This window comes from Camelus ferus, chromosome 3, assembly GCF_009834535.1.
Source record: "Camelus ferus isolate YT-003-E chromosome 3, BCGSAC_Cfer_1.0, whole genome shotgun sequence".
Taxonomy (NCBI): Eukaryota; Metazoa; Chordata; class Mammalia; order Artiodactyla; family Camelidae; genus Camelus; species Camelus ferus.
In genome coordinates, this window is record NC_045698.1 from 63,898,523 (window position 1) to 63,921,562 (window position 23,040).

The window sequence follows — 23,040 nt, forward strand, 5'->3', positions numbered from 1 at the left end:
TAAATATCTTGATTGGCTCCTCATCTCTGCCACTGAACACTGATATACACCATGGGGTTCTCTCTAGAACTGCTCCTCATTTTAAATACTTTGCCATAGTAGATATATTTTAATTAAAATTTTTGTTTTACTTTTATTCATTGGATTTTCTTCTCAGACCTCAAAAAATCTCTTCCTATTACTTCTCATTTTGTAGTCTTCCCAAATTCCTATTTCTCTTGCCTGAGTTGGGAAGGGGAATATGGAAATTTCTCTTTCACTTCTCTTGCTATCCATCTCCTGCTGGAGTTACTGGTCCTCTTCTTATTCTGCATGCTTTTCATTGAGTAACCTCAGTCATCTATTTTCTTGATGCTGAAAACTAAAAGTCTTTAACTCTACAAAACCCCCACATATATTTCCAAGCACTTATTAACAATTCCACTTTGCTGATCCAAAGGTCCCTCAGACTCAACATGTCCAAAACTTAATTCAAAATATTTTTCCTAAAATGACTTCTCTTCCTACGTAGCAGGGTTACCACCTACCTGATCTCCCTCTCCCATGCCTGATATTTTAAATCAGGTGTCAGCAAACTATGGAGTAGGCTCTTTTTTCTACAGCCTGCAAGGGAAGAACAGTTTTTACATTTCTAATATGTTGTAAAAATTAAAAAACAAAAAAGAATATGTTACAGTGGCTATATGTAGTCTGCAAATCCTAAGGTATTTACTATCTGGCTTTTAACAGAAAAAGTTTGCTGACCCCTGCTTTAAATGGTCCCCAAATTCTTCGACTCTTTCTCTTCCTAATGTCTTAAATGGTCACCAATGCTCTTAAATTTGAATTCTCCATCTTTCTGCACCCATATCCCAAATCTGGAAAAAATCTCCCATTTGGCATCCAAGGCTCACCCATATCCCAAATCTGGAAAAAACCTCCCATCTGGCCTCCAAGACTCACATTTTGTGGTATAATAAGAAATATATATTTGGTTTTTGCTACCCCTGCCCTCTTTCTTACTTTGTTCTATGTGTCTTTTTCATTTGGCTATTCCTGAGTTGCATCCTTTCTAATAAAACTGTAATCAGAAGTATGGCACTTTCTTGAGTTCTGTGAGTCATCCAAATGAATTATTGAACCTGCAGGAGCCCCTGAATTTGTAGTCAGCCAGGTAGAAGTGAGTATCCTTGCTCACATCTGAAGTAGGGGCAGTCTTGTAGGACTAAATCTTTAATCTGCAGTAACTGTGTTAGCTCCAGGAAGTTAGTGTTAGAACTGAACTGAATCGAACTGTAGGACACCCGGATAATGTCCACTTTGCATTCTGGTCTTAAACTTCTCATGTTACAAACCAATTCAGATCATTTCATTACCCTGCCTAAATACCAGTGAAGGTTTTCCACAAGGACAGCTCCAGGCTCTTTATCTAGTTTTATACACATACATACATATATACATGTGTGTATTTCTTCATATTTAAATATATTTTTCTACTATAACTGTCCTTGGTTGACATCTTGAAATAGTGTTTTGCTATAAGTCCTTCTACTAAGAATGCTTTCAGTAGAAAATCATGTTTATGGAAGGCATTTACTTCATCAATAGATAATACTATTTATAGACAACATATAACTATAATAACATAATTTGTGTATTATCTTTAAACAGAAAAAAGTTATTTACAATTGTGGCTTATACTGTTTTTAAATGCCTTTTAACAACTTAAACCATTTTTTTAAATATGGTGAAAAGGTAAGAAAATATATTTGTGGTGAAAAATCAGGGTTTTACATTTATTTATGCTATCAAATGAGTTTAAATGTGATACCTTAAAACTCTTTCTAGCTTCCATCTACCAACAAAGGAAATTAGATAAAAGTGATCTTTAAGGACCCTTCTACTTTTAAAATTCCATTATTTTAATCATGTGATCTATTTCTGTACTGTTTAATCCTCTGTTATACTGCCTTTGCAGTATACTTTTTAATTCTATAGTTCAATACAAGGATAATTTGTTGTTGGTTATAAACAAATTCATATGAAATGACCTGAAAATCTATTTAAAAAGCAATCAGTGAAAGTAAATATTGGATTTCTTCATGTTAAATCTGAAAATCCATCACTATACTTGCTTTTTACTTTATTTGCTGCTTAACATATCTCAACAGTGAATCTATCATATCAACATAGTCATCATGATCCAAGCTGCAAATAATAGAGAGTGTCAGTGTCAATTTTGCTTTCTCACACTTGCTTCCCTTCACTTCATCTGATTTTAATAATCCCTGTCAAACCACAAACAGTCCAAATTACCTTCATGACACAGAAGCTTTCAGAGAGCAGACAGAATCTCAACTTTCATTTAGCAACTACAAAAGAAAGCTGTCCAGCTGGACAAATATTATTTCCACACTTGACAACCTCTACAGTTGAGCATGCATTTTAATTTTAACTAAACCTGCCAGGAGTTTGATATGAGCTTCTTGTTTTGTGTAGATTGACTCGTAGGATTATCAGACCAATGACTGTAATTGTGATGAAAGGACCCAGCATTTTTCTACTAAAAGATGAATCATACACCAAAGCTGAAGGACCAAAATGAGCATGTTAAGAGGCAATGTGGGCGCATAGACTGTAGGAGGAAAACTACTTAAATTAGGTGCTTTAATTACTAAATAATGTCTAAAGATACAGAACACATTCTTTGAAAAGTAAGAACTAATAAGTAAAAATAAAATGTAAAAAAGTTAAAATTCTATGCATATATACTATTGAGAAACAGGCTCTAAGAATGAAATCTGAAGAGATTTTAAAAATTGTTTTGGATTGACTCAACCTCAAACTCAAATTGCTAGAACAGTTCTATGTGTCATATTATTATAAAACTGATGTTCTTCACAAGATATTAAAAAAGTCTACTGTATACTAATCCACATACCCTTGTACACACAATGAGAAACTTCAAAAAAGTCAGAGTATTAGAATAAAAGTTACCAGCAAAACTATACATAAACTATTAAATATCTTTGAAGTTTAACTCATTAAAATTAAATCTAAAAATTTCAAATGGTAAAATATTTCTGGAAACATTTCCTAAGTTAGGCCTGAATTCCTCCTACAGTTATAGTAAGTATGAAACTGCCAAAATCTCAGTTTTCTCTCCAACCTGCTGTACTCCACACTAGTCTCAGGCTCTTTCTTCCCCAAAGAAAGTGTAATTAAGGCACTGTTTCTCCCCCAAATCTGTGTTGGGCACCACAGTTCAATTTCCTTTACCAGCCCACTTTTTTCCTCTTTCCTTGGTCCTCTGACTGGACAATTTCATCCACATCCATGTCTTCTGCTACAACTTGTGTGTTGGAGCTCCTGTTCTAACTGTCCAACTCCATACTGAATAACTCCTTTGTCTGTCCCACAGGCACCTCAAACTCAACATGCCCCAAACAACTTTATTATCTTCCCTCTGAAATGTCTTCATTCTCTTGAGGTCCCTATCATAGTTAACAGCACCACTATCAACCTAGGTACTCACATCAGAGATGTGGGCCTCACCTCCCACATTCTAACATTCTCTCACCAATCCCATAGCCAGATGACTAGTCTTCCCTCACATCCATCATATCCACCCACTGCCTCATATTGCTCCTGTGTAAATTCAAAATCCATCACCTGGATTAGTGCAGCATTTTGCTAAAGAGCCTCCCTATCTTTTGGATCATCTCCTAACTCATTGTCTATCCTACCACTAGAATGATCTTTGTAAAAGAGAGAGAGGAATCAGTGTCTATAACAGGAGTTTAACTCTAAGTGATTGGGAGAAAAGTCATACTCTTAAGAGAAAGAGAAAAATCAGAGAAAGAAGTTAATTTTTTATTTGTAGAAGGAAACGGGGTATTCATTTTACAAATAGTGAATATGAAGTACAAGAATTAATTATGTATATAAACATAAACCTATCATTTGGGGAAGGAGAAATGGGATTTATATTTGGGAAGGAAGAAATAAAGCATATACACATAAAAAGATCATATAATTTATCACCCAAACTAGGACATATTTTTAGAGTAAAATGGGTACAGAAAATAATTAAAATTACATAATTTTTGAGATGTAGATTTAATACTCAATTAAGTGGCTTTATTATATTTTTGGATTTATCTAGTAATTATATTAAAAATAGTATTTTTTCAAAAATTTCTTACATCTGTGCTCATAAAGTAAAAAATCTTTACATTGTCTGAATAATGTAATAATAAAAACAGGATTCTTGGTACATTTCATATAATTTAATTAATCTGTTAGTTGTATCTGTATTTTACAGATATTTTTCTGAAGAATGTACTTTTAAAAATATGATTGTATTATTTTTATAATTTGCCAAGTTACATTTTATGATTAATAAATTTTAAATTGTTGACAACTTCAGCTGACTCTTCCATATACTTTTTCTCAGGTGCAAATCTATATAGTAAATTTATTAAGTTCAGAGCAAATATGCTAGTGGAAAACATTATCAATTTTAATTTTTAATAATGAAATACATAAATATTTTAGCCTAAATATTTTTAGTTTCTACTTTTTTGCCTCTATGCAAAGTGACTTTTTTGAGCAATAAGTGAGACAAATTAATCAAATAAATATGTATAAGTATTCTGAATATTTTGCTAAATTTAGATACTATAAATTTGTAGGGTTTTCCAATTTAACTTCATTCTGAACCATTATATAAATTTATTTAATTAAAAATATGAGCGCCAACAAAATATTTTCCCCATATGTGTAGATATTTAAAAAAAATTGTGGAACTTCACAATTAAATCTTGTACATTATTTGGGCCTTTATAATTTAATTTGTTCAGTTTCCCATTTAATTTCAGGGTAGACACATCAAAGTCCTCCTATTTGAGAGTTTTGTTTTCAGTAATTACAGTTTCCTAAAAGCTTCCATTTGTTACCTTCCATTGTTAAATGGTTTGATTAAAGATTTCTAGTAGATTTTGCAGAAACTGCAACCAAAATTTAGCAAACATTTTTACAAAAGTATTTAATATCATGGTAGGACACTTTCATTGATTTACAAACTTACTCTTCAAAGTGTCAAAAACTTCTAAAATCCAAAGAGAGAAAGTATATACTGCCATGCTTAAATTATTTTTATTTTATCAGCATTAGTTTAACCGTAAAAATTTACAGGCTGGTTATGTTGTATATGTATAAACATGTTTGTACTTTTTGATAACTACATCTTGTATTTAGATTAGTAGATTTTACAGATTTCTTGGAGGTAATTTTGAATTGCACAAATATGTCCATCACAACATAATCCAAGTATAGTTCTCATTGGTTCTAAATTTATTTTAAAAATTTTACGATGTTATGTCCCACCTCAACATATTTTAGTATCACTAAGACCAAATAATTTTATCATTTATGTTGCAGTTTGTAATTCAATTTCTGTTAGTATTTACAATAATGTCAAGTGTTTCACATTTTACAAGATGAACTTCTAAATGCCTTACTTTGATTCTGTGTATTAGACAAGAAACTTGAGCTATTATTGGTATTAACTGATTGAACCCAGGACCTTGTATATGCTGAGCATGCACTCTACCACTGAGTTATACCCTCCCTGCTGGTAAAGCTCTTTTAATGGAGCCAGTATATTAATAGCTATTGTTTCACCTTTCACACATGTACAAGAAAACTGGAAACTGAAAATGAGAGAAATTAATTTAGGACAGTCACTTGATCTAAACGAAAAGTCATATTTCACAGAGTGGTACACAAATGTACTTTCTATAGCTAAAATGTAGTATTTTCAGGCATGATCTTAGAATAAGACTATGCCATAGATGTTGATGCTTCTTCAGCAGACTCATGTTTTCTTGTTTTCATGTGGTCAGTGATGTCATTATAGCCATGACAGTGTGAGTTTTACATATTAATTAATTCTTTTTGGCAACTCAAAGGAAATTTAGTACTAACTGTTAAATGTGCACTGCTATTTTCTTTTTTTCCCCCTAAATCACTGTCACTAAAATGGTTATTACAAAATAAAAATGTACAACCCAACATTAAAATATATAAATAGTTTTAGACTTATAGCATATGATACATGATAAAATCCTTGTTGCAAAAGAGTTTGGATTGTATTCATTCTATAGCAAGACTAAATAAGGAATGGGAAACATGCAATCCACAGGTCAGAGCATGGGCTCAGCACAATTAGCTGCACATCAAGTGGGCAGCAGAGCTGGCAGCATAGAACACTTTTGCTAGCAGTTATCACCCAAGATCTGAAGAAGTTAGCTGTATCTAACTGCTCATACCAGAGTACATTCACTTTATGAGCACATGCCCTTCATGCTGTCCCTGAAAAAGATGTGTTAGCTTATACTACTCCTGGAAAGGATCTGGAAAAGAGAAATGGGTTATGGCCAATTTAACCATATGTTAAAGTGAGAATTCTGTTTACTATACTGGTGTTTCAAATATGAGATCATGTCAGATGTAGAAGAGCAAGGTGTAGGCATATATAAACCTACCTAGTTTTTTTTTACATATAACTATTAACACTTCATTCAAAAATGAAAAATCTGAGACAAAAAAGCTAAACTGATGAAACACTGGGATAAAACCCATAAAATGGGACTATCCTGGGCTAAACTGGATACGTAATGTGATGTCAGTATATGGGATATTTTAAATATCAATATAACTAGAAAATTGTTTAGGGGCATGTTGAGTTTGAGATGCCTGTGAGGCTATGGATTCTGGAAGATCAATGGGCTCCCATCTTTATCTTCCTTTTTCTTGGCAGCTTGACTTTCCTATTGTCATCTACCCAAAGGGAATCTCCTACTGTGGGACTTCTAGATCATTCATTACTTGTACCACTCAGTTGATACTGAATTAGCTAATGCCTTGTAATATTTTGTCTTTTTGTTTGTTTTTGTTTCTGAAGTAAGACATGCTCATTATAATAAGTTCAAACAAAAACAGATTATAACAAGTAAAAATTCCCTCTGCCAGTCTTTTTAAGTTCCACCACCCACAGGTTAGCACTTTAGATAGTTTGTTAAGTATCCTTCCTGATTTGAGGGGGATGATTGGCTTGTTTTTTTAAAAGTATTTTTTCAAAAGTACTATATCATACTATATATGTATTTCTACAGTTTACTCTTTTGGGGGGATGTAGGTAATTAGATTTCTTTGTTTGTTTGTTTATTTAATGGAGGTACTGGGGATTGAACCTGGGACCTCGTACATGCTAAGCACACACTCTACCACTGAGCTATAACCTACCTCCCTTATTTCTACAACTTACTTTTTAAAATGAAATACTAAAATATTCTGGAAATCTTTCTATGTCATGCCACACAGAACTAGATTATCATTTTTTATAGGTAAAGTTCCATTTTATATATGTTATATTGATATTTAGTTATTAGATTTCATTATAATGCACTTTATATATGATAGGAATACCTAAAACAGCATATAAGATGGGAGTTCAGTATCACATTATACATCAAAATAGAAATCTATTTTTAAAGATACTTAATTCTGTGTATATGAGCAGGACAGCACAGTGTTTTAGAACTGTGCTTCTCAAACTTTAATGCACCAACAACCTGGTAATCTTGTTAAAAATTAGATTTTTCAGTAGATCTGGGGTGGAGGCTGAGAGTCTGCATTTCTAACAAGTTCCCATGTAGTGGTGATACTGCTGGCTTGGGGACCAGATTTTGAGCAGCAAGGGCTTGAGTATGAACTCTGGAGTGAAAATGCTAGTGTTTGAATCCCAGCTCCCTTACTTGCTAGTTTTGTAACCTTCTCTTCGTGTGTCTCTAGCACATCTGTAAAATAGTGAGATCATTAAAGTGTTGTTAGGAGGATTACATGAGATAATCCATGGGTAGTACTTAGAACAGTAGCTGAAATATAGAAAGCACTCAGTAAATATTATCTCTTAATATTATAGAAAACTATTAAAAGCATATATTGTATCCCATTAGAAAGCCATTTATAGAATTGACTGATGTAGCAGAAACACTAAATAAAATTCTATCATTTTTTTCCAGGCAGTCACTAGAACATCACTGTACATTGAAGGACATTAAATACATAAGTTAGACCCACTATCCAGCTTTATTAAATACATAAATCTGAAACTGCTCTAAATGAATTTGCATGAAGATGGCTTTGGCCTAGACTATTTAAAGAGATTATTTTGTTTTTATGCCAGAAAACTTTTTTATATTGCAGGTATATACTGAGTTCCCATTCATTTATTCGAATAGCTTCCTCTGAATTTAGAAACAGGCATTTTTGTTTTAAAAATTCATTTTTATCAAATAAATCAGAACTAATATTAGTATGAACGATAATAATGATTTTAACATTTGTTCAAACAAGGGCACTAGTATAGTTTAAATGACTTTGGAGGATTTAGCCAAAACCTTCACAGACAACTGTATACATTTTCAAACTACTACACAATGCAGCATGATTACCTCTTGTTGAGGACTGAGGTTTAGAAAGAATATTACTTGTCAGAATTGTGAATGATTTAGATGATCAGAATAGTGATATGATATGGGAGGGTTCAGTGGGTAGGAAAAGTAAAGTTGGAACCAGCAATGAAAACTATTAGAGATTTCTCAAATTCAACACTGCTTGAAAATTAAAAAGAGAGAAGTAATGGAAAGGAGTACACTAGGAAAAAAAAAAGATGAATGTTCTCCCAGTCATTCATAAAAACCAGGAAGGGTAAAACCTGGAGGTTCCATCAAGGAGATAAGAGTGATGAAGTGCTTTGAGTTGGCCAGTATCGTTATGAGTTGGCAAGAAAAGATCAGTAAATAATTTGCCTCTCTTTTCATCTTTTATTTCTCTACTATAGGTGATGGAAAAGTCTACTGTGGGACAGACTCTGATATGTTTATTTTTCTAAATTAAAACTAGATTCAATATAGGCAATGCAGACCTGTCCTGTGAAATCATGACAGATGAGAATCAAGGAAAAGGGAGGAATTTGGGTGGGGAGCTTATTCTTTCCTTCCTCTCTCGCCTTCTCTCTTCCCCTGCAGAATGGGGTAAGTAAGCTCCTGGCTGCTCCTTTAACGTCCAGTGCGGTACTAGAATTCTTTTTTAACATTTAACACAAGATATCATTACCTTTTGCTTTCTATAACAAGTGTTCTTTAAAAAATAAGATTTTATCCCCCCCAAATCTGCATAAAAGTGCTTATATAAAGGACTGTCACATGGAAGTTTTTAAGACAGCGTACCTATACTCAATTATACCGAGTAAAGATTCTTCAAGAGACATAATTATCAGGTTTCACTTGTACTTTTAGTGAAAAAAATATCAATTGTGGGGACTGTGATTCTTAACATCTAGAAATGATAACCAACAAGATCGGATGGTTGAGAATGGGGGTACAAAAACATAATTATACCAACATCATGTCTTGTTATTTGGGTTTACATTAGTCTGAATCAAATTCCTGAAATTTACCAAAATGCCTGAGCTAACTTTTTCCACTTACAAGGCAGGTATTTGCTGTCTCTTACTACAGAGAAGCAAGGAATTCCACTTCAGTGTGACCTATTTATGCCTCTTAGATTCATCATATGCATTTTTTAATGACCCCAAACCAAAGGAAATGTAGAAACCTATTTGAAAAGCTGACATTAAGGTTGTGACACCAACCAAAACAACAAGAGAATTTAAAGTTGAACTGACACACAATCCCCAGTTCAGTCTGTTATACTCCTAATTTAAAAAAGTTAGTATGTGAAATAGTGATGGCATGTCAGCCTCTGCTTTGAAACTCCTGAATTTTGTCATTTGGTGTTTGTGTCACAACCTTAATATTATTTAAATACACTTTTTAATATCTATTATTTAAAAAATATCTTTGAATTGAAGATACTCTAAAGCTTTGAAGAAGCCAACCTCAAAGCACCACATTCCAAGTGTGCCACTTTTATTAGAAGTGGTGCATAAAACATTTGCTGTTGACAAATCTAATTCATTAAAAGGTGAGATGGATGCATTTTAAAATAACTGGCTGGCATCATTATCTGCAGTGCCTTTTATAAATTATTCCTCTTTTCCCTTTTGACTGAACTTGTCACAGTTCCCTTTCAGAGTCTGAGTGTTATGCCTTATAGTCAATGCTTTCAAAGTGTTTAGACAAGTCATAAGTTAAACAAGCAGGGGTACTCTATTTTCTAGAAATGAGAAAGGGTAGCAGGAATACTTACAGATTATTTCAGTCAATTCATTGATTTTTAACTGAAGACAAGTAAACTCAGTTAGTGGTGGTTTCATCTCACACAAAGGATTTAAAAATAAAACTATACTGTTAGGGTAGAATAGAAGGGAGAATTTCAAAGAAAGGAACATAAAGAGAGGTGCTGGCAGCCCTGCTGCACTATTGTGCAGAAGACTTAGTTTAAAATTGAATTGTGCTTCCCCTGACATCAGAGATCAGGTACATCATAAGGCTGACAGCTGGCTGGCACACTACCTTCCTAAAGGAAAATGCTGTGTTTCTCTTAGAGGCCAAAGGAATAGAGTTACAGACGCCTTCAAGGAAACTAAGGAAGCAGAGTGCAAATTATTTAAAATACGGTGAGAAACATTTCTTACCTAATTTTGTTTCAGAAGATTCTAAGAATGAGCTGGTCTTCTAATCCTAAGTAGGCGGAAAGTCATTTCCTTACGAGTTGTCAGTCGAAGAGCTGCCCTTTCTTTAGTATGTTCAGCAGTTTTTTTCCAAAATAGACAAAGCACACCTGTAAAAATAATTAGATCAAGTGTGATCAGACACAATGGAGGGAGCCTAGTCAGAGCATTAGTTGTCTACACTGGTAGTGACAGCACTGTCACTAAGTTATGAGTCACAGGCTTGAGCCAAGAGATGCTGGAAATGCATAAAGATACCCTGCAGTTGAAGTACCTAAGAAAAGCTTATTAACAAGATGATTCATAGGTTATTGGCACATGGATAACAGATGTACCTAGGAAAACACATACTCAAAATACTCTTTTTATTTTCATGTTCATTTTCATTGGTTTTTCAAATGTTCCTAGAGAAATGTAGATCACAGAAGTAAGAAATGGTTGCACCATGTAAAACAAGCAATACCTTTCAATACAATTATTTTTTTCTTGTTTAGTTGCCAGTTGCCCCAGGACTGTTTATTAAAACCATCTTTTCCCTCCCTCTTTTGGGTTACCCTATTAAATAGATTCTGATTCAGTTGATCTGGGGTTGGGATGACATTCTGTGTTTTTAACAAGCTCCCAAATAATGCTGCCAATGCAGTGGGTCCATGGACTACACTTTCACTAAGGTTCCATCAGTTTGTCTTTCCCTGCAACAAAATGCACTGCTGTCATTCTCGGCTTTTGGACCTTTGTCTTTCTGTATAGCTTTAAAATCTTTTGTCAAGTATTCTCTTCTTCCCACCAAAATAGACAGTTAGGAATTAGACTGAGATTGCACTGATCAAATTGCGCATCAGTAAAATGTTAACTTTTTCCAGTGTATTGTTTATCATTCCATTTATTGAGATTTTATTGTCACAAAATGATGCTTTACTATTTTCCCCATAGGAATTTTACACATCTCTTGTTACGTTAGATGTATTCCCAGGAACTTAACATTTTGAATTAGTATAAAAATATCTTTGCAAAAACTTTTTCATATTTTGTTTATATGTGTATAATTTTTGAATACTGATATGTTTATCTAAGATATTGGCAAACTCTTACATTATTATTTCTCTGTAGTTTTACATCATGAACACATAATGAGTTTTACTTCTTCATTTCAAAATCTATACTTATTTCTTTTGCAAAGAAGTCAAACAATAAATGTATTATTTAATGGAAAAGTTATTTTGTTTTCTATTATCAGCCAAACTAATCTTTTGGTTAGGCTTAGGTCAACTAGAAAACTAATATGGAGAAGGTTCCAGATGTTTCTTGTGCTATTTATTGATCGTTCTCATAGTTCCTGTCTTTCTCTGGTGTATGATACACAGTTACTTAAATGTTACTAACATTCATTATCCCAATCTGACTTCCAGTTGATTTTCATCAGAAACAGACAAAAACCCTCATGAACAACTTGGTCAATCCTGGAACTAAATTTGAACAAAACGGGAAACAGAAGAATTATAATAAGGGAAATGGTTTAGTTTGGTCTAAGAACTAAATGGAACACTAGGAAGCCAATATAGAGAAACAACACATCACCTACACGCCATAGTTAAAATCACAAGACGTCTTATAAAATCCATAAATAACTGAAACTGCTGATACTAAAAGCAGACAAAAGATATCACAAAAAAAGAAAAATTACAGGTCAATATTACTGGAAATAGATGAAAAAATTCTCCACAAAATACTAGCAAACCAAATCCAATAGTACATTAAAATCATCATACACCATGATCAAGTGGGATTTATCCTAAGGTTGTAAGGATTTTTTCATTATACGCAAATCAGTTAGTGTGATACAGGACGTTAACAAATTGAAAAATAAAAATCATATGATCATCTCAATAGATTCAGAAAAAGCTTTTGACAAAATTCAACATCCATTTATATTAAAAAACTCCAGAGAGTGGACATAGAGGGAACATATCTCATCATAATAAAGGCCACATATAACAGACTCACAGCTAACATCATAGTCAATGGTGAAAAGCTGAAAGCATTTTCTCTAAGAGTAAGGATGCCTACTCTTGCCACTTTCATTCAACACAGTATTAGAATTTCTAGCCACAACAGTCAGACAAGAAAAAGAAATAAAAGGAATCCAAATTGGAAAGGGAGAAGTAAAACTGTCACTGCAGATTACAGTGATACTATATATAAAAAAATCCTAAAGATGCCTTGAGAAAACTACTAGAGGTCATGAATGAATTTGGTAAAGTTGTGGGATGCAAAATTAAAATACAGGAATCTATTGCATTTCTATACATTAACAATGAACTATCAGAAAAAGAAATTAAGGAAATAATCCCATTTAACACTGCATCAAAAAGAATAAAATATCTAGGAATAAAAGTACCTAAGGAGGTAAAAGACACGTACTCTGAAAACTCTAAGACTCTGGTGGAAGAAACTGAAGATGACACAAACAATTGGAAAGATATATGGTGCTCTTGGTTTGGAAGAATCAGTATTGTTAAAATAATCATACTACTCAAGGCAATCTACAGGTTCAATTCAATTCCTATCAAAATATCAAGGGCATTTTTAAAGAACTAGAACAAAACATTTAAAAATTTGTATGGAAACACAAAAGACACTGAATAACCAAACCAATCTTGAGAGAGAAGAATGGAGGTGGAGGAATCATCCTCCCTGACTTCACAGTATATTACAAAGCTACAGTAATCAAAACAGTATGGTACTGGCACAAACACAGACACATAGATTAATGGAACAGAACAGACAGCCCAGAAATAAATCCACACATTTATAATCAATTAACCTATGACAAAAGAGGCAAGAATATACAATGGAGAAAAGACAGTCACATCTAAATGGTGCTGGGAAAACTGAACAGCTACATGTAAAAGAATGAAATTAGAACATTCTCTAATACCATGTCCAAAAATAAACTCAAAATTGATTAAAGACCTAAATGTAAGACCAAATACTATAAAACTCCTAGAGAAAAACATAGGCAGGACATTCTTTGACATAAACTACTGCAATATTTTTCTGGATTTGTATCCTAAAGAAAATAAAAGCAAAAGTAAACAAATGGCACTTAATTAAGCTTAAAAGCTTTTGTACAGCAAAGGAAATCATTGACAAAATGAAAAGAGAACCTACTGAATGGGAGAAAATATTTGCTAATGATATGACTGATAAGGGGTTAATATTCAAAAATCTATAAACAGTTCATACAGCTCAACAATACAAAAACAAACAACCCTATTTAAAATATAGGTAGAAGAACTGAATAGACATTTTTCCAAAGAGGAAATGCAGATCATCAACAGGCACATGAAAAAATGCTCAATGTCACTAATCATCAGGGATGCAAATCAAAATCACAAAAAGATAGCACCTCACACCTGTCAGAAGGCTATCATTAAAAAAAAAAATTTTGGCAAGGATGTGAAGAAAAGGGAGCTCTTGCACACTGTTGGTGGGAATGTAATTTGGTACAGTCACTGTAAAAAACAGTATGGAGGGGTCTCAAAAAACTAATAATTGAACTACCATATGACCTAGTAATTTTGCTCCAGGGTATATACATCAAAAAAACCGAAAACACTAATTCAAAAAAATACATGCACCCTAATGTTCTAGCAGCATTATTACAATTTCTAAGATATAAAAGCAATGTAAGTATCCATCAACAGATGAATGGGTAAAGATGTGGCATACATATACAATGGAATACTACTCAGCAATAAAAAAAATTTTTGCCATTTGAAGCAACATGGATGGACTTAGTGGGCATTATGCTTTGTGAAGTAAGTCAGAGAGAGAAAAACAAATACTGAACGATACTTTTATGTGGAAGCTAAAAAATACAACAAACTAGTGAACATAACAAAAAAGAAGCAGACTCACAGATATGGAGAACAAACCAGTGATTACCAGTTGGGAGGGGAAGGACAATGTAAGTATGGGAGACACATACTACTGGATATAAAATAGGCTACAGGGATGTATTGTACAACATGGGGAATATAACCAATATTTTGTAATAACTGTAAATGAAGTATAACCTTTAAAAATTGTATTAAAATTTTAATCTAAAATTTTTTTAAAAGAAATAGTGTTTGAGAAAAATGGATACTTTAAAATGATAAATGAGTCAATATATCAGAAAGATACAGTATTTACAAATGTATATGCACCTACAACAAAGCACCAAAACCAATGGAGCAAAAAATGACAGAATTGAAAGAAGAAATAGACAATATGACTATTTGTCAGATATTTCAATCGTCTGCTCTCAGTAATTGATAGACTTAAACAGACAACAAAAAAAAGCAGCAAGAGTAAAGATTTGAATACTGTCAATGTATTCAACCTACCTCATATATATAGACTACTCTACTCAATGATGACAAACTACAGATTTTTTGAAATGCCAGAAAACACTTTCCAAAATAGATTATATTCCATGTCATAAAACACATCTCAATAAATTGAAAAGTAATGAGATCACAAAAGTATGTCCTATAAGTATAACAGAATTAAATTAGAAATCAATATCAGAAAGAAATCTTGGAAAACTCCTAATGTTTTAAAGTTAAAAACACACTTTTAAATAACAATAGGTCAAAAAAATCAAAGGTGATATTAGAAAATATTTTACTGAATGACAGTGAAAATAAATATGTCACTTTTATGGGGTACATAAAAAGCGGTGTTTGGACGGAAATCTAACTTTAATCAGTTATATCAAAAAAGAAAGGTCTCTTTTAAACAACTTAAGATTCAATCTTAAGACACTAGAAAAAGATGAGCAAACCATATGTAAAGCAGGAAGAAGAAAGGCAACCCAAAAGATTACAGCAGAAATAAATGAAACAGAAAAGAGCAAAGTAGTACAGACAATAAAAGCAAAAGTTGCATTTTTAAAAGATCAATCAAATTACAAATGCTTAGCTAGACTAATTAAAAAAAAAAGGCACAAATTACCAAAATAATGAATGGAAACAATATCATTATTGACATACAGAAATAAAAAAGATTTTAAGACAACACAATGAACAATTTAATTTCAAAAAAGTAGACACACAGATGAAATGGCCACATTCTTAGAAAAACATAAATGATCAATACCAAATCAAGAAGAAATATGAAAACTGAATAGACTGAAAACAACAAAAGAAATTGAATTAGCAATTTAAAATCTTCCCATAAGGAAAAGCAAAGATCCAAGGGCTGCATGGGTGAATTCTATAAAATTAAAAAATAAAATAATACCAGCATTTAACAAACTCTTTCAGAAAAAAAAAGAGGAAAGGAACCTTCTCAACTCATTCTATGATGACTAATTTACCCTGAAAACAAAGCCAAATAAACACATCACAATAAAACTGCAGACTAAATGCCTATATTGAAAAAGGAAGATCTAAAATCAATATCATAACTTTCAGTTTTAAGAAACTAGGAAAAGAAGAGCAAGCTAAACCCAAAGCAGGCAGAAAAAAGGAAATAATAAAGATTAGATTGGAAATAAATTTAAAAAGAATAGAAAAAATAGAGAAAGTCAATGAAACTAAAGAATCAGAGATGAAGAAAACTGATGAATCGTTGGCTAGACTAACAGAATGAAAAAGAGAGATAAGACTGAAATTACTAAAATTAGGAATGAAAGAGGAAACATTATTAGTGACCTTAGAGAAATAAAGAGATTATAAGGGGATTCAATAAATAATTATATATCATACAATTATGTAACCTCAATGAAATAAGTTCCTAGAAAAACATAAAGTACTAAAATGACTGAAGATTTAAAAATTTGAATAGATCTTTAACAAGTAGGCAGGCTGAATTAATTATCAAAAGTTTCTCATAAGACAAGCCCAGAGCCAGATGACTTCATTGATGAGTTCTACCAAAAATTTAAAGAATTAACAGCAATCCTTCACGAATTCTTCCAAAAACCAAAAGAGGAAGGAACATTTCTCCATTCATTCTCTGAGGTCAGTATTACCTTGATACCAAAACCAGACAAAAACATTACAAGAAAAGAAAACTATAGACCAATATCCCTTATGAGTATATAGGCTAAAATACTCAACAAAATATTAAGAAGTTGAGTCCAGCAACATACAAAATAATTTTACACCACAACTAAGTGGAATTTATCAACACAGGAAAATGAACCAACATAATACATCCTGTTAATAGAATACAGGACAAAAACTACATGATCATCTAAATAGATGCAGGGGAATGTGTCAAAATTCATCACCCTTTCATGATTTAAAAAACAACAACAACAAAAAAGACACCCATTAGTTTCATAACAAAACTCAAGAAACTAGGAGCAGAAGGAAATTTCACCAACTTGATAAAAGACATCTACCCACAGCTAACGTCATACTTAATGGTGAACGACTGAAAGCCTTGCTCTTAAGATCAGAAACAAGACAAGAGTGTCCATATTTACCACTTCTATTCAACAATGTACTGAAAGTTCTAGCCAGGACAATTAGGCAAGAAAAGTAAATAAAAGGCATCCAGATTCGAAAGGAAGAAGTAAAACTATCTGCAATTATAGATGCCATGATTCTGTATGTAGAAAATCCTAAGGAATTCCAAACAAACCCAAAACCCAAACTATTGGAGCTAATAAATTGATTCAACAAAGTTTGCAGGAAATAAGATTAATAAACAAAAATCAATTGTATTTTTATATGCTAGCAATTAACAATTTCAAAATGAAATTAGGAAATCAATTCCACTTACAATGGCATCAAATAGAATAAAATATTCAGGAAAAAATTTAGCACAAGAAGTGCAAGACCTATCCACTGAAAATTGCAAAACATCATTGAAAGAAACTGAATTAGATTTAAATATACGAAAAGTTCATTGTTCATGGATTAAAGATTTAATACCGTTAAAGAGTCAGTAACTCCCAAATTAATCTACAAATTCAGTGTAATCCCTATCAAAATCCCAGCTGCCTATTCTGCATATATTAACAAACTGATCTTAAAATTAATATGGAAATGCAAGGGACAGCCAAAACAATCTTGAAAAAGAAGAACAAAATGAGAGAACTCACATTTCCTATTTTTCAAAACTTACTACAAAGCTACAGTAATCAAGAGTGTGATAGGATAAGCATAAAGATAGACATGTAATCAATGGAATAGAATTGATAGTAAAAAAATAAAACCATACAATGTTCAACTGATTTTTGATGAGGGTTTCGAGAAAATTCAATAGGGAAAGATTAATCTTTCCAAGAAACATTGCTGAGATAACAGAATACCAACATGCAAAAGAATGAAGAACTTCTTCACTAAAAGATACACAAAAATTAACTCAAAATTGATCAAAGACCTAAATAAAAGTACCAAAAAATATGTAAAACTTTTAGAAGGAATCATAGGTGTAAATCTTCTTGACCTTAGATTAGTCAATGATTTCTTAGAGAAAACACCAAAAGCAGAATAAAAAAAAAAAAAAAAAAAAAAGCTGAACTTCATCAAAATTACAAACATTTGTGCTTCAAAAGACAATATCAATAAAATGAAAAAACAACTTACAGAGTGGCAGAAAATATTTGCAAATCAAATGTCTGATAAGGGTATTGTATCCCAAAATCTATAAAGAAATATTACAGCTCAACAATAAAATGACAAGTAATTCAATTTTAAAATGACAAAGGATTTGAACAGACATTTGTTGAAGGGAGATATACAAATGGCTGAACATCATTAATTATTAAAATAAATGCACATTGAGACCACTTCACAATACAGTAGAATGGATAATCAAAAGACTGACACTAACAAGTGTTGAGGAAGATGTGGAAAAACAGAAACCCTCCTACACTGCTAGTGGGAATGAAGTGAAGGTCTCTACCTTACCCTAATAGAATATTTCCTTTGCACTTTGCATTAAAAAATAATTTTGTAATTATTTTTGTGATCTCACACTAGACTGAAAGCATATGAAGACTGGAGTTAGGTCTCTTTCCCTCACTGAGTATATCCATTAGGGCAATTGTCATTCTGTGCTATCTGCAATCACTGATTTGCTTACCTCTCTCAACCTCTAGACTATAATCCTCTTCAGACAAGGAATGTGCTTTCTTTATTTTTGCATCCTAGTACCTAGCCTAGTGGTTGATACAGAGGAACTACAAAGAAAATGTTAAATGTAAGATCCCCAAAATGTATTACACAGATCCATGATGGAGCCCCAGGAGTCTTCCAGAGGGTTCACAAGGTAAAAACTATTTTCATAATAAGACTTTTAAGTTATTTCGCTAGGTTGACATTTGTACTAGATGCAAAAGCACACTACCCTAGCACAAATTATAATCCCCAAATATATTAGCTGTACTTAGTTTTCTGTTGCTGCTATGAGTTTCCACAAATTTATTGTCATAAAACCATATAAATTCTTATCTTAACAGTTCTCTAGGTTAGAAGTCTTAAATGGGTCTCAACAAGCTAAAACCAAATGATCAGTAGAAGTGTATTCCTTTCTGGAGGCTCTGAAGAGAATCCGTTGTTCCCTTGCTTTTTTTTTTTTTTTTTTTTTTTTGCTTCTAGAGCCTGCTCTCATTCCTTGGCTGCTGGCCCACTTCTCCCATTTTCTAGCTAGCTGTGTGAGTCCTTCTCATGTTGCATCACTCTGAATTACTCTTCTGCCTCCTTCTTCCTCATGTGAGAACCACTGTGATTACACTGCATCCACTTGGATAATCCAGGGTAATCTTAAAGTAAACTGATTAGAAATTTTACCCCCCTTTTGCTATATAACATACACACAGGTTCCAGGGATTAGAATGTAGGCATCTCTAGGGGGCCATTATTCTGCCTACCATAGTAGTCATATTTTTTTCACCACCACACAGTTAAAATTAAAAAAAAAAAACGGCAGATGCATTTAATAACGTCCTTGAAGAAGCACTAAAAATTAGTAATGTTATTAACTCAACCTTTGAGTACACCACACACTTTCCAAAATAAATCAAATTGGGCTATCATTTTAAGAAAATATTAAATAGTATTTGTTGCCAATGATAAAATTAAGAGCTTTCAAAGCAAAAACAAAAATCTTGGAAAATTTATATACTCTCAGATGGACAGTTTTGCAATATTTTAAGATTTTCCTTATGAGATTGCTGGTGATACTAACAAATGGGATTTTTTTTTTTGATACTGTAAAATAAAATATATTAAGCTTAGGAAGATGCGCATACCTCAATGAATTAATATTTTCCACATGGCCAGTGTATTATGCAACAAAAGCATGTGTTTGTAAAAGATTCATTCGAAGTGTAAGACAGACCAAGTAACTGAGTACCAGAAGTCCACTTATATTACTTCAGATTTCTCATTGTAGTTAAACTTTATGAAACTACCACTTGTTAAGGTTTGGTATAATAACTGTGAATGAAAAATACTGCAAACCATACCAGTAAACAAAGAATGCTGAAACCATTAAGTCATCAGCCGCCGCCATCTCCCAGTGAAGACAAGCCTGCAGCCCAGCCTCTGCAGCCACTCACAAAGGACAAGATACTGGCCCTAGATAGCTAGGTGCTTGTCAAAGGAATGAGCTCAATGAGCCCAAATGTTTGCTTCCTCCATAAAAAAGCACTGAATTCTTTAACTTGAGATGCCAGTTTTTCTTTAGATAACACGTCATCTTTTACTGTTCCAACTACTTGGTCTTTGTTGTAAAGCTCCTATATATCCTAGCTCCTCCCCTATCTCTTTAGAGCAGTACCCTCAGAGCCATCTGAGAGGCTGTCATTCTGGCTTGAGTCCTACCGCCAAATAAAACGTAACTCTCAACTTTTAGGCTGTGCATTTATTTCAGATGACAGATCAAAGAAAAATATTCACAATTATCCAAAAAGGCCATTAAAATACTCCTTTTCTTTCCAACTATACATCTGTATGAGGTTGGATTTTGTTCATTTGCTTCAACCAAATCAACATATCACAAAAGACTGAATGCAGAAGCAGTTATGAGAATAGCTCTGGAATAGAATAGCACTATTCTATTAAGTCCGATGTTAAAAAGATAGCCATTCTTCCACTGAGAGTTTTGTTATTAAAAATAGTTATTTTCAATGCTATTTATGTTAACATGTAATGGCTTTATTATTAAATATTTCTTAAAATATTCTATTTTAATTTGTAATATAATAAATATAACTGAAACAGAGCAGGACCCTGCAGGGTGCTCCCTGGTACAAATCCTTTCTGTCCTGCATCCCCCCAAATAACCCCCCTCTCCCCATTTCTCTTTTGTAGGAAATATGCTTCATTCAGCCCCCTTGACCTTCCAAAGAGTTGATTCAAACAGTTGCTAATCAGGGAAGGGAGGAACAGTCAAAAAACAATAGTGTAGCCTTGGGGCAGGGTCCTGGTTCCTCAAGGAATATGCATAATATCTTTGAGCTCTTGCAGGAACTAAGGCCCTGATCCAGGTAGAGCATGGTAACTTCAGGCTGACCACAAGATTCCTGGAACACCACCCTGTTATCTCACTACCAACCAATCAAAAGAAAGTCACACACCCTGCATCCCCACCCCCCCGCCCCTCCCCAACCTCAAACTTTGCCTATAAAAACTTCTCCCTGAAAACCACAGGGGATATCGTGTTTTTCAAGCACAGGCTGCCCATCCTCCTTGCTTGGCCCTGCAGTAAACCATTCTCTGGTCTAAGCTCCAATGTTTCAGTTTATTTGGCCTCACCGTGCGTGGGGCACACCAACTTTTGTTTAGTAATGTAAGAAGACATAATTACATACATAGAAACTCTTTGAGGTTATCAGTAACTTTTAAGGGTGTAAAGCACTCCTGAAACCAAAAGTTTTATAACTGTTGAGTTAGATAAATGAGAAAGCCACAAAAAGATCATGACCACGTAAAGTAAATCAAAAGAATGAGCACAGGCAGCCTCGAGGGTAACAGGGTACATAATGCAACACAGAAATGGAGATTAGGAGGGGCCCCATTTACAAACAGCCCCACTCCCAAGCTCTTTCCCAGTCAAATCTCTGAATAACGGAGGAGTGAACCCAACACAGAAAAGCTAAATTGCCCATAGGCATTTCTGAGGGTAGGTAGGGGTGGAAATTTTTGCCCTTCTTCCCTTTAGGTTCTTTGGCTGGTCTAATAACTCAATTGAAGACAGTTTAAAAAGAGAAAAACAAATTTAATTTTGTATGTACAGGAGCCCCATGAAAATATGAACCCCAAGGGAAATTTGGGCAGTTGAATTTCATACGCCATCCTGAGCTAAGAGATGGGATAGGGACCTGCAGCTTCAAAGGGGAGGAGGCTAGTTCACAGGATAAGGAGAGCATTTATTTGCCCCATCATAGAGATAGGTCATTCAGATAAAAGTAATCTCTGCTGGTAGCTCTCTTCCTGGTACAGGCCCCCGTATAAGTATTTTCCCCGTGTAAGGGAGAGGTAAAAGTTTTTCTTGAGTCTGTTAGGTATTCATTACTTTCAGCTCAAAACAATCCACATGCCAAAGTGGCATACTTTGGGGCAGCCTATTCTGCTCCCTTTCAGTATGAATATTTGCTAGAAAGGGAAAGAATGATACATTTTTTTAAAAAATCAAAAAGGAATAAATGATCACATCATTATACACAAAACTTGTATTTTAAAAATGAAAATATTTGATGAGCTGAAATCTAAAAAAAGCAAGGAAATGGGTAAACAATGTCATGACAATGAAATACAGAATACTGTTTACTGGTATTAGTAAAAATTAAGACTTTATCAGTATAATGCTCCTCAAAAAGAGCTCCCGTCATGCTTCAGTATAAATCTGGTAAACTCCAGATTTAAATTGTTAAATTCGCTGTGTTCCCCAGAAGATGGACAGTAAATTCAGGTATGTGGCACAGCTGCTGACTGCTAAAAACAACTGTAGCTATACATCCTCCCTGACACTCAATGGCCACAGTCAGAGAAGAGCTCTTTTCAGTAAATCTTAGCAAGCAAATAATGAAAGTGACAGAAGAGGACTAACATATTAACCAACTGGAAAACAGAGTAATTTATGGGCCCTAAGTAGCATAAATAAGAAGCCTTTTCCTGGAAGCATGATACAAAAGAAAAATCCTAAATTTAGATTCTTAAGACCTAGCTTCTGGTTCAATTCACATGTTTCCTGAGTTATCTGGGCAAGCTAAACCACCTCTTTAGTTCTCATTTCCTCCTGTATAAGGAAGTTAGTCTAAATCTCTTGTATAAAATTTAACCTTGATTCAGAGTAAAAAACACACTTAATACACAAATTCTGAAGCTACACATAAGTGAAACAAATATGCA

The 23,040-nt window shown here is 33.4% G+C and overlaps 1 protein-coding gene across 8 annotated transcripts in view; it reads right to left on the bottom strand.

Annotated features, from left to right (window-relative positions):
- The window catches only part of KIAA0825 (KIAA0825 ortholog), a 349,875-nt gene that overhangs the window by 319,853 nt on the left and 6,982 nt on the right, over positions 1–23,040 (bottom strand). For all 8 annotated transcript variants that reach the window (XM_032476137.1, XM_032476164.1, XM_032476157.1 and 5 more), the window contains exon 2: positions 10,646–10,791. The gene's annotated coding sequence lies outside the window, so the exon portion shown is untranslated. The remainder of the gene's footprint in view (positions 1–10,645; positions 10,792–23,040) is intronic.